Consider the following 11684-nt stretch of genomic DNA (forward strand, 5'->3'; position numbering starts at 1 on the left):
ATAACATGTTGAATGTTGAGCCTCTCTTTTTTAATATTGTTCAATAAGTTAGAGGTTTGGGACCTTAGGGTTCAACTCTGGCCATGTTATTTTGTCTTTTTGCAGTAATTTGTGATTTCTTTTTACAAAGAAATGCCATGTTTTGTGTTTTGTTAACATCTTGTTTTGGTTTCAATTTATTTCGTTTGGGATGTTTCATTTGTGTCTTGCAACATTCTTGACTTTACCCTATGTATGAGCTAACATTGATCCAAACGCTTGGAATTGGGTCTAATCGAAAATGTCAAGACCATCAACACTTATTTTGAGCAATGGTTAGAGCTTTCATCGAGCCTGTAGATAATACAGATTCAAACTCTTCCTCCTTTAATATTGGACCATTTTACCATCAAAGGCCCATTTGCAACTTTATTTACGGAAATGGGCTAATTTTTTTATTATTTATTGGAAAGGGCCAATTTTAGCAAAACGCATCCATGTAGAAGTGTTTTTGGGGAAAATTTCGGCAAAACGCTTCCCTGGGGAGCGATTTTACCATGCAGCGCAAAACGCGCCCACGTGGACGCGCTTTGCTGACGTGGCAAAATTGCTCCCCCAGGGATGTGTTTTAGCCAGTGTTTTTTTTCCCCAATAGCTATTTGATTTTTTTACTGTTGGGGGATTCAATGGTAAAAAAAACCTATAAAACCTCCTCCGATTTTTTCACACATTATTTTGTTAATTTTCTCTCAAATTTCTTTGTAAATTTCTTAAAACTCTCTTTAATTTTTTTATTCTGAATTAGTGTTTTTTTTATAATTTCAAAAATATTTGATCGTGTTAGCAATGGCCAGGTGGTGAGGTTTAATTTTAATTTTTTAATATTATTTAATATTTTTTTTCATTTATGTAATTTTAATTAATTTTTATTTATAATTTTTTATAACAGTCTGTAGATCGGGTGTTGCAATGCTATATTCGTAATATGTCTGGTCCTCCATCACCGTTGATAGAGAATTACTTGCAGGAAATGGGTTTTTGACATGTGGCCACTATAGGCCGGGGGTGCAAGTTGGACCCGAAACTCATCAATACGTTGATAGAGAGGTGGAGACCTGAGATGCACACATTCCATCGTCCATGCGGAGAGTGTACCATCACTTTGGAGGACGTACAGTTACAATTGGGATTGCCAGTGGATGGGTCCGCACTCACTGGGTCTGTTCAATCTGCTGATTGGGGAGCTGTATGTTACGATCTTTTGGGTGCAATTCTGGGTAATATTCACGGAGGTCGGATCAAGATGGGCTGGTTACAAGACACATTCCTGGAGCCGGGGAATGATTTGACTGAAGTAGAAAGAATACGATATGCTCGGGCATACATTCTTGAGATGATTAGAGGTTATCTGATGCCAGACTTGTCACGAAACCTTGTACATCTGAGGTGGCTGTTGAAACTCGTTGATTTTAGAGTAGCTAACGAATTTAGTTGGGGTCTGCCGTGTTGGCAACATTGTACCGGGAGATGTGCGGGGCGACGCCACCAACTAAAGCAAAAATCGGAGGTTGCCTATCACTACTACAATCATGGGTTCGATTTCGCTTTCCATTATTACGTCCTCGAGTGGACCACCCATATACATTCCCACTCATAATGAGGTAAAATTTATATTAGATTTTACAATTATTACATAGATTTAAATTATAATTGTATGCTAAAAATTTATTTAATTAGGTGGAACCATTCAGTGAGTTATGTTAGAATATGTAACACCCCTAACCTGAATCCGTCGCCAGACTAGGGTTTAGAGGCTTTACCGGACATATCGAAACATTTCATGATCACTTTACAATCAAAAGTCATACATCGACTTCTCATAGTCAAACATCGACATAATTCATTTTATAAATGAGCGTATAACATTATATCCATCGATATACATCTATATCATATCGAATTATTGATCATACATTTTAATAACCTATATACAAACACATACCAAACCATTTCATTCCATATCATGCGGCATTAATAATCATTATCTTATAAAATATTACTTGACATTACCACATAGCCCCAATGTACTTTTAATACTACTAAAGTATGCGAATCACCATAATATTAATAGCTATTACTGAACTCAATTGCCTAACCAAACATACCAACTTCATAGGTAATACATCATTCAAAAATTACATATACTATTCAAGCCCATTTATCTCTCATTCAGCTATCAAAATTAACCACAAAAGTAGTACAAATTTTCTTTATTCGATGTTAAACCAAAACCTGTCATTTCATTACCAACTAGCCTTACTAAATATACACATTATACTAGCCCAATTGTTTAACCATTCATCCATGACATATATATATTACCTATTATTGCTGAATATAAATATGCTTCACAAATCATAATTCATCTCACATAGAGAGTGAATCAATTTTTATCATTTGTCAAATAGATTACAAAACAATTTATATAACCAAATATAGATACATTTTAAACCACACCAATAAACAAATTCTCATGGCATTACATAATCATCACATATCAAAAACAATCACACTTGACATTTACATCACATAAACCGAATTAACCAATGCATCCTCAATGATATAATCATCCCTTTTACTTAATTAACCAAGTCGAATCATATCATCATCTCACACCTAAAATGACCCACCTATCACACTTCCAAATTATGCCACTTAATAGACCGAATATACCTAGCATTTTACCTATTTAATCAAGCCAAATATCAAAATCATTCCACACATAAATTATAGTACAAATCATACTTACAAGTTTAGCTAATACAGGGTCGAAAATCACTATCATAGCTTCATTAGCGAAACACAATCAAAATAAATCCATCATCTTTATACCAAGCTTACAAACATGATCTAACCATAAACCATATATACATATATATCCTTTCATCATACCAAATTCATATACCAAGCATACCACACATATATACCATGTCCCAAAATTATTTAAACGTTAGCATTAATATCAAGCCATTTACGCATGGCTAAATATCTACAAATTTCAAGACCAACCAAAATAAACACTAGTCTATACATGCCCTACGTTCAAATTTTCGAGCTTTCAAAATATCGAAACAGAGATTAATAGTGTGACTGACTTCCTTGATGATCCTCGAGCTCATAACTAACTTCTAAAATCTAAAAACAATGCATGAACAAACACACAGTAAGCTTAAATAGCTTAGTAAGTTATAAGCAAATAGTTTATCAAAGAACATATAATTTATACAATTAGACCGAATACTCTCAATCTTGAACACACACACACACATATATATAATCACATTTAAGCAATTAGTTCACATTTTCATGTTACACCACAATACTTACCTTTATTTCCAAATTTCATAAAACTCAAACATACCTGATTCATTTAAATCGAACTCACATTCTGTCTTGCCTTACCTTTGCCCGTAGAACCATTCGGAATCAAAAAGTATACGCGGATAACTCAAAAAGATCGTACAATGCCAATGTCCCAGACGTGGTCTTATATGTAATCAAATAACGATGCCACTGTCCCAAACAGGGTCATACACGTAATCATATACGATGCCAATGTCCCAGACATGGTCTTACACGTAAATCTCAAATCGATGCCAACATCTCAGACGTGGTCTTACACAAAATCACATATTAGAATCCTGTGGTTCGTATGGGCTTTCGAATGTCGTAATTCAATCTTATCAAACTCGTAAACAATTCTCCCATGCATAAAATAATTCGACATTTACACATATGTTCATTAAATTTTAATTCGGCATTTATAATACATATATATTCAAATTAATGACATTTATTTACTTATGAACTTACCTTAGACAAAGACGAGCGGATGGAATCGACTATTCGACCACTTTCAACTTTCCCCGATCTAATTCTGTTTTCTTTTGTTCTTGATCTATATAAATTCAAATTTGGCTATTTAATAACACGTTTTATTCAAATTTATTCCAAAAACACATAAATAGGAAAATTAAATTTTAGCCCCTAATATTTCACATTTTTTACAATTTAGTCCTTAATCCACAAAACACAAAATATTCAAAATTTCACCACACCCAAGCTTGGCAAAATTCCTATAGGGTACCTAGCAGCCCATTTCTTTCATTTATTTCACATTTTGACCCTTAAATTTACAAATTTTACAATTTAATCCTTAATACACATTTTTATCAAAAATTACTTAATTAAACATAATAATCTATCAACATATATTTATTTTTCATCATCAAACAACAAAACAACAAGCTCTCTCCAATGGCAAATCACAAAATCCACATCCAATTCAAAAATTTAAGCATGGGCTAGCTAGTATTCAAAGCAATGATACCAAAAACGTAAAAATTATCAAAAATCGAACAAAGAGCATACCTATTTTAAAGCCTCAAAATGCCGAACCTAAAACGCAAGAATGGCTTCTTTTCTCTTCAAGTTTCGGCAAGAAAAAAGCCAAATGCATGGCTATTTTGTGTTTTATTTTATTTATTACACATTAATACATAATTTACTATTTTAAACTTTATTAATTCATTTAAAATCCACTAACATATGTCCGTAAAAGTCCACTCACAAATTCATTGGTATAATATCAAAATAAGGACTCCACATTAGAAAAACCATAGCAAATAAGCATTTTAACAATTAGCTAGCCACTTTTGCATTTTACGCGATTAAGTCCTTTTTTTAAATCAAGCACACAAACGATAAAATTTTCACACGAAATTTTCACACATATAAATTAAAATGTTGTAGAAACCAAAAATAATATTAAAATATTTTTTTGACTTAGATTTGTGGTCCTGAAACTACTGTCCGACTAGGGTCTAAACCGGGCTGTTACAAAATACCTATCGCTCTTGAAGATATACGGCTTCTATTAGACCAAAGGTCGAAAGCGCAAGTAAGTATTAAATAAAATATATAAAAATAAAATAGTCGTTTCATGTTTAGTATTTAGTATTATGTATTTAACTAATATTTTTATCATGTTCATATAGTTTCAATGGACACCATATGAGGATTCGAAAATTTGAACAGTAATTTCAGATGAATTCTTTCAAAATCTGAACATTTGGCATGTGAAGGTCCCATTGGTCAACTATGCTACCGTGGAGATGCATCAAATGGATAGAGTGTTGCGGTAATTTAGATTTTTGACAACCGATTCTCGTGGCACCTGAGGTGCTCAATGATAAGCACAAAATCGACTTACGATAATCGAATATGAATTGGCTGATATTCTAGTTGAAATATATCAAAATGTGAGAAAATTGGTATGATAATATACCTATTCAGGAACCGATCATCGTTCTAGAGTTAGCGTGCGCACCAGATTACATATCATGGTTCAGGATCCATGGCAAGCCATATTTCTTGTCGGAGGAGTAGAGGCATCAGTAAATTCGTGTCGAAAGGGAATGATAGGGCCTTTTAAATTCAAGGAGAAGGGATAATGACACGAGCCCATCAACAGTGCCCACACAATCGCCGGGCCCAACACCTCAACTAACGACACCCAGATCACAGCCTCTTCAGATTATGCCAGGTGCGTATCCTGGCCCTTGTATGCATCTTAACTTTTATATGCTTCTTTTTCCAGTCCTATACCAGGTTGGAATGCATGACCCGGTGTATCTCATTTCCCGATGACTCTAACTCAACCGATAATATATAGGCTACCATCGTAGGAGGGATCGCATGAGGGACCGTCAGGGAGCTCTACTCATTACCAATCCCCATCGCCTTATAGTATTCAAAGACCTTCGCCATGAGTGATGCAAACACCTCCGCGTTCTCTATTCTATCAATGTGGGTCATCCTCCCAACACCAACACCAATAACCACAACCCTCAACCCCTGCCAGAAGCTGAACCAAGGAGGAATCCAACGCTTAACCGTCGACGACCCCATGTAGCACTTATTTCGACCAGCACCAACATTAATTTTTTTAATATATTTGTACAAACTATTTTTATATTATATTATTTAATAAAATAAAAGTTGTTTTTAATATTTTAATAGTAATTTATTTTTTTATATTTTTAATAAAATAGAAATAATGCAACATAGTTTTATTACAGTAACTATCAACTATTTCGATTTGGACATGATCGAATTGTATGACCTAGGTTCCTACACCATCCGCACAACTTCTGTTAGTTTGTTCTTTCCCAGATATCCATATTGTTACGTATTCTACTCGAGCAAGGTCTACATTTTGGTTTGTGACGTAATTCTCTATCCAGTAACAACTTAAACGGAGCAAGCGATACAAACGACCACTTACGTTCATCTAGGTACGGTGGAAATACGTGTTTCCACATATTATACATGTATTTTATTTTGTACACTTCGTCGACATATCTCATGGGATCCAAACAGAGATTCTGACAAGCTACAATTGCATGAGCGCATGGATAATGAAGTGCGTCAACCGTCCCATAGTCGCAAGTCCTATTTCTCAGGTGTCACGATATTGCCTGCTTGTAATACCTTGATTCGGTCTGTCAAACTTCGTCACACGAAACCATAGGTTGTCGCGACCGTGACATACTGTGTGCATGGTGTTGGCCCGTGCCTTCGCCTTGTTAATTTCTTGCAATACCTTCCGGTACTATACATGGCTTCCTTGCATTTGGCCTTTATAACTCACTGCTTGCTTTGAAAATAGTACCGCTAAAAGAAAATATGTCTCGTGCATAATCAAGGTTATCGGTAAATGACGTATTTCTTTTAGAATAGAATTTATGCATCCAGCCAGATTTAAGGTCCTATGACCATGTTGTAGGTCACCGTCGTACGCTTGTGTCCATTGTTCAAAAGGTATGTTACAGAGGTAATCTACGCCTTGTTCGTTAACTGAATGCAAAATTGCCAACATCTTATGAAAATGGTCCTTATTGATCTCGTACCCTGCCAATATAAGTTGATAGCGAAAATTACATACCACTCTTTCATTCAGAATAAATTGAATACTACAAACAAAATTGTATTAATAGAGATTAAATACCCATGTTGGTCATTTTCCATCGTTCAGTAGTAGACCAATATTTCCCGTAGTAGTTAGATACAATATACTTTAGACAATACTGATGGTGTGTGCAATCTTATAGGCTTCTCTGTCACTCAATTGCTGCTAGTATTCCAGTACCCCGATTCGATATAACGTATATATCAGTCACCATCTAACTCTCCCGAGGCTATTGCAAACATAATTGGAAGGATTCTTCCACTGCCATCTTGTGCCACAGCTAGGAATAACCAATATGTATATCTACCATACATAAAGGTATCGTCAATTTGTACCAATGGCTTGCAGTACACAAATGCATCCTGACATTGCTTAAAGCTCCAAAACAGACGCTTGAACACATGGTATCCACGGAGCAATCGGTTGTTGTAGTACGTAGGTGTCATTTCAAGATTTTTTAGTCAACCTGAGACGTGCCTTTTTAGCACCTGACACCACTGCCACACCTTATTATATGAAATATCTCACACACTATGCATATTTTTCTACGCCTTCTGCTTAGCTATCCAAGCTTTGCGGTAAGAGGGCATGTACCTTAATTGGCTATGGATATTGGCAATAAAGACCGATACTGAAGTTCTGGGATCCGCCTTCATCGTCAGTAGTATTAAGCTAGCTAACATATCTGAATCCATCTTGGGATGATCTTGTGAAACACCTGTCAACTGAATACATTAAATAATGCAACATTACGTAATAACAGTATTATTCAAAACCCTTAAACACTCAGTGATACTGTACCAGTAACACATGTATGTGGACCTTTATATTTTTTTATCTCCTACAAGTCTATTTTTTTCCTAACCGAAGTCATGATTTTCCATGAACATGTACCGTCTTGCACTGCACACTTGGCCTCAAACTTCTCAAATTTGGATTAACCATGTTGTTGTTAATCTCGTTCATTATGCTATGTTGTTTCAATGCACCAAGAAAACTATCCTTACTGGAAAACTCCTTACTAACTTCTAATTCACCCGAATCCAATGATGAACTTGTACGGTCACGCCTTCTGTGTGGTAAATCTTAAAACTTTAACGCATCATCTGTCGATAGATCGACATTATGCATGTGGGCTGAAGCGAGTACGCCCTGAATCGCGGATCTTCTTTTTCTTTATCTAAACCCCTTTTAAAATCGTCAGGTTCAGTTGGAACAAGCTCCGGTTCAAAAAATCATGCAACTTCTCCATTATCAAGGCCGGGCTCTCAAGGTGGATCCACATTGGACTCATCACCATTATCTGCAACGTATGAGGTCCCCTCGCCGGTCGACATCGTAGGGAGTACATCATCCCTTCTTGTGGACGTTTCATAACGTCTCCAATCAGATGTGGATTGCCAACCACTAGAAATTGATGTCATTCCTAGTACGTATTTTCAGCATCGAACATCGACCCGTCGAGGTGCATGTCCCATCCACTAACCGAGTGTTGTGCAAGAATTGTGTATTCCATACTGCTATCAAACACGGGCGCTTCCATGTTTTGCCTACCACTAACAGAGTGTCGGGCAGGGGTCGTGTATTTCACTCATGTAGCAGTAGATGTTGAAGTCGCAAATGCTTCATTTGGCGATGATAATTGTACATATAGCTCAAAATAGGGTGATCGACTAGCGAGATGAGTCTGTACCATCGCCTCCAAGCTGCGACCACCTTTGATATCAAATGAGTCATATGTCACGGGATCAACCGAAGCATAAAATTGATACTTAATAGACGAAACTCTCATTGGTGTCGTTCTGAACATTTTAAGCCTAATTCTTTTACGAAATTTCAAATCTATGTTCTGGTTAAAAACCAGTCGTGTTGTGTTCTCTTATAAAAAAATCATTGTTCTCGGTGTCATTGGCCTCATCATCATAGTAAATAATAGCACTAATACGTTCACTCATCTTCAGTTTATGTTATACTTAGCCTCAATTTTTCTTGCTGTAACTTATGCAACCTGAGAATGAAATTTGAATCATTTATAGTCAAGGGCCAAACAGGAACTACTGTGGAAAAAGAGAGTCCATGTGGGAGCTTTTCAATAATTTTACTGACAGTGTATCCTTCTTGAAGCATTTTTGACACTATTTGTTCAGAATTGTCTTTTCAAAAATACTTTTTTAGGAACTACTGTAGAAAAATAGTGTCCACGTGGGAGCTTTTTTCAGTAATTTTGCAGACAGTGCATCCTTCTTGGAGCGTTTTTTACATTATCTTTTCAGAACCGTTTTCTCAAAATTATGTTTTCAGAACCTATTGTAGAAAAATAAACAAAAGTTTTTATATTGTCAATATAATTTTCCCTAAACCCTAAACACAAAATTATTTTAAAAAATAAAATCCTAATTTAATTTATTTATTTAAAACCCAAAAAACCTATTTTAATTTATTATTTTTTAAAAAAACCTTAAACCCTAAACCTACCAAAAACCTAAAAACCCTAAACCAAAAAACCTTAGGGACTAAACATGCAAAAAAACCCTAACCCTAGAAAAATACGAGCTAAAACGCGTCCCTGGGGGAGCGATTTGCCACGTCAGCAAAGCGAGTCCACGTGAGCGTGTTTTGTGCTGACATGGCAAAATCGCTCCCCTCGGGATGCATTTTGCTGAAATTTCCCCCAAAAATGCTCCTACGTGGACGCGTTTTGCTAAAATCGGCCCTTTCTGATAAATAATGAAAAAATTGACCCATTTCCGTAAATAAAGTTGGAAATGAGGCGTTAATGATAAAAAATGTTTAAAATGACTCGCAAATTTTTGAAGATTATGAGTTTGAGTGGATTAAGGCACCTAATGTCCTCAGATAAGTATAAATATAAATGATTTAAGATTTGGGGTTAACAGTAAGTTATAAAATGATTTGATTCTTATACTTTACTTTACGAGAATTGAACAATTAGTCCAATTGGATGACATTATCGAACCTTGCCATTAAATGTAACATAGAAATCAACAATTGAATAATTTATATGCAGCTAATTACAAAAATCAACAGTTTAAATTCATATTATCAACCATCTAATTAACTTCTCGTGAAAAGGACAAATATTGAGAAATTAAAGTAAAAGAAAGTAAATACTAAAACCCAATGAGAGTCAAAATTAAGATATTTCAAAAAAGAAAATAGATTATTAAATATATTGGTATTTGTCTAATAACAAAGTTATATACTTTTTTTGGGGGGTCGAATATAATCAAAAAGTACCTAAACCATGAGCTAAAGAATGTTGAGATTCACCGAACTTCTTTAATTCCCACCTAAAAGCCAAAAGCCATTCAATAAAAAAAAAGTTCAACTGGATTGACGGATGAAATTTGATTGAATGAGAAATTTTCAAGATTATTTCAATTTAATGAGAATTAATATAATATAAGGTTATCTTTATCTTAATATATTATCTCAGTCTGAACAATATTATATTCAGATCATAAAATGGTTAAGGATACTTGTGGTTATATATTCCAAAAAAAATTATCTTTGGTAATAAGATTATTTAGCACATTATTGAATATGTTATAGTATTCAATTATTTGATTTATTTCGTTAGGATGTAAGATTATATCTGGTTCATTTGGTTGGAATGTAATAATCGTCATTGTACTATACTTTGGATTGCATTTTGGTCCCTCCATCGGAAAAATGAGCAAAACGGTTCCTATATGTTGGAGAAAAATAGTTCGTCCATTAAAATTGTGCTATCAAATGCTTATTTTGTTGTTTTTTGTATAAGGTATAATAACAAATTTAACTCTTAACATTTACATCTTTAAGCAATTTGCCCCTACTCTTTTTATTTGAAGCAATTTGTCCTTCAATCTTTCATTTCTGATGTGACACTATTTTATCTAATATATCATGTTAGAAATTATACTTAAATACATTACAAAATATTTTTAAAATAAGTTAAAACATGAAAATTAGTGTAACATTTTTGAGGTTTGGAATTAGTATCAACCGAATATATTTGTACATGAAAAAATCTATTTATCAATATTATTAATAATATTTTCTAAAAAAATCAATATTCTTAAAAATATTTCTCAATTGTACACAATTGAGTTTTTATCGCTTGATTCACCTATGATTCAACTATATATCAATAATTGAAGTATATATCAGTTGTATTTATATATATTAAACGTGTGCTTACCTTTAAATCGATTACATTTTGTAGCAAACCCATCATTAATCAGCTTTAATTTTATAGGGTGTGACTCACATTTATCGAAAAGTTTGCAAACACTTAAGACAACAATCAACGAATAGTAGAAGAAGGATTAAAATAGGCCCGGCGTTATGACGAGCAAGTAGGATTGTCGAGACAACGTGATTAAAAGCCCAAACAAATGCGGCATTGACGTCATGACGAGGAGAGTTGGCACATCACGACATGCTCTCCTATTTGGTAACTGCGTTTTAGACTTCAATCGGGGTTGCTTCTTCTAGCTGGACTCTAATTATTCCAGGAATATTTTAGTATGACTAGAACTTTAATCTAAGTTTATTTAAAGGGGCCATTGTATCCCTGTTTTGACACGTCAATCAGTAAGGGCTTTTCTTGAGGGAGGTAATGTAATGGCCCAAATTTAAGGTTATCGAATAGTGGTTTCGTAACCACAAA

The sequence above is a fragment of the Gossypium hirsutum genome, chromosome D13, assembly GCF_007990345.1.
Source record: "Gossypium hirsutum isolate 1008001.06 chromosome D13, Gossypium_hirsutum_v2.1, whole genome shotgun sequence".
NCBI classification, from domain to species: domain Eukaryota; kingdom Viridiplantae; phylum Streptophyta; class Magnoliopsida; order Malvales; family Malvaceae; genus Gossypium; species Gossypium hirsutum.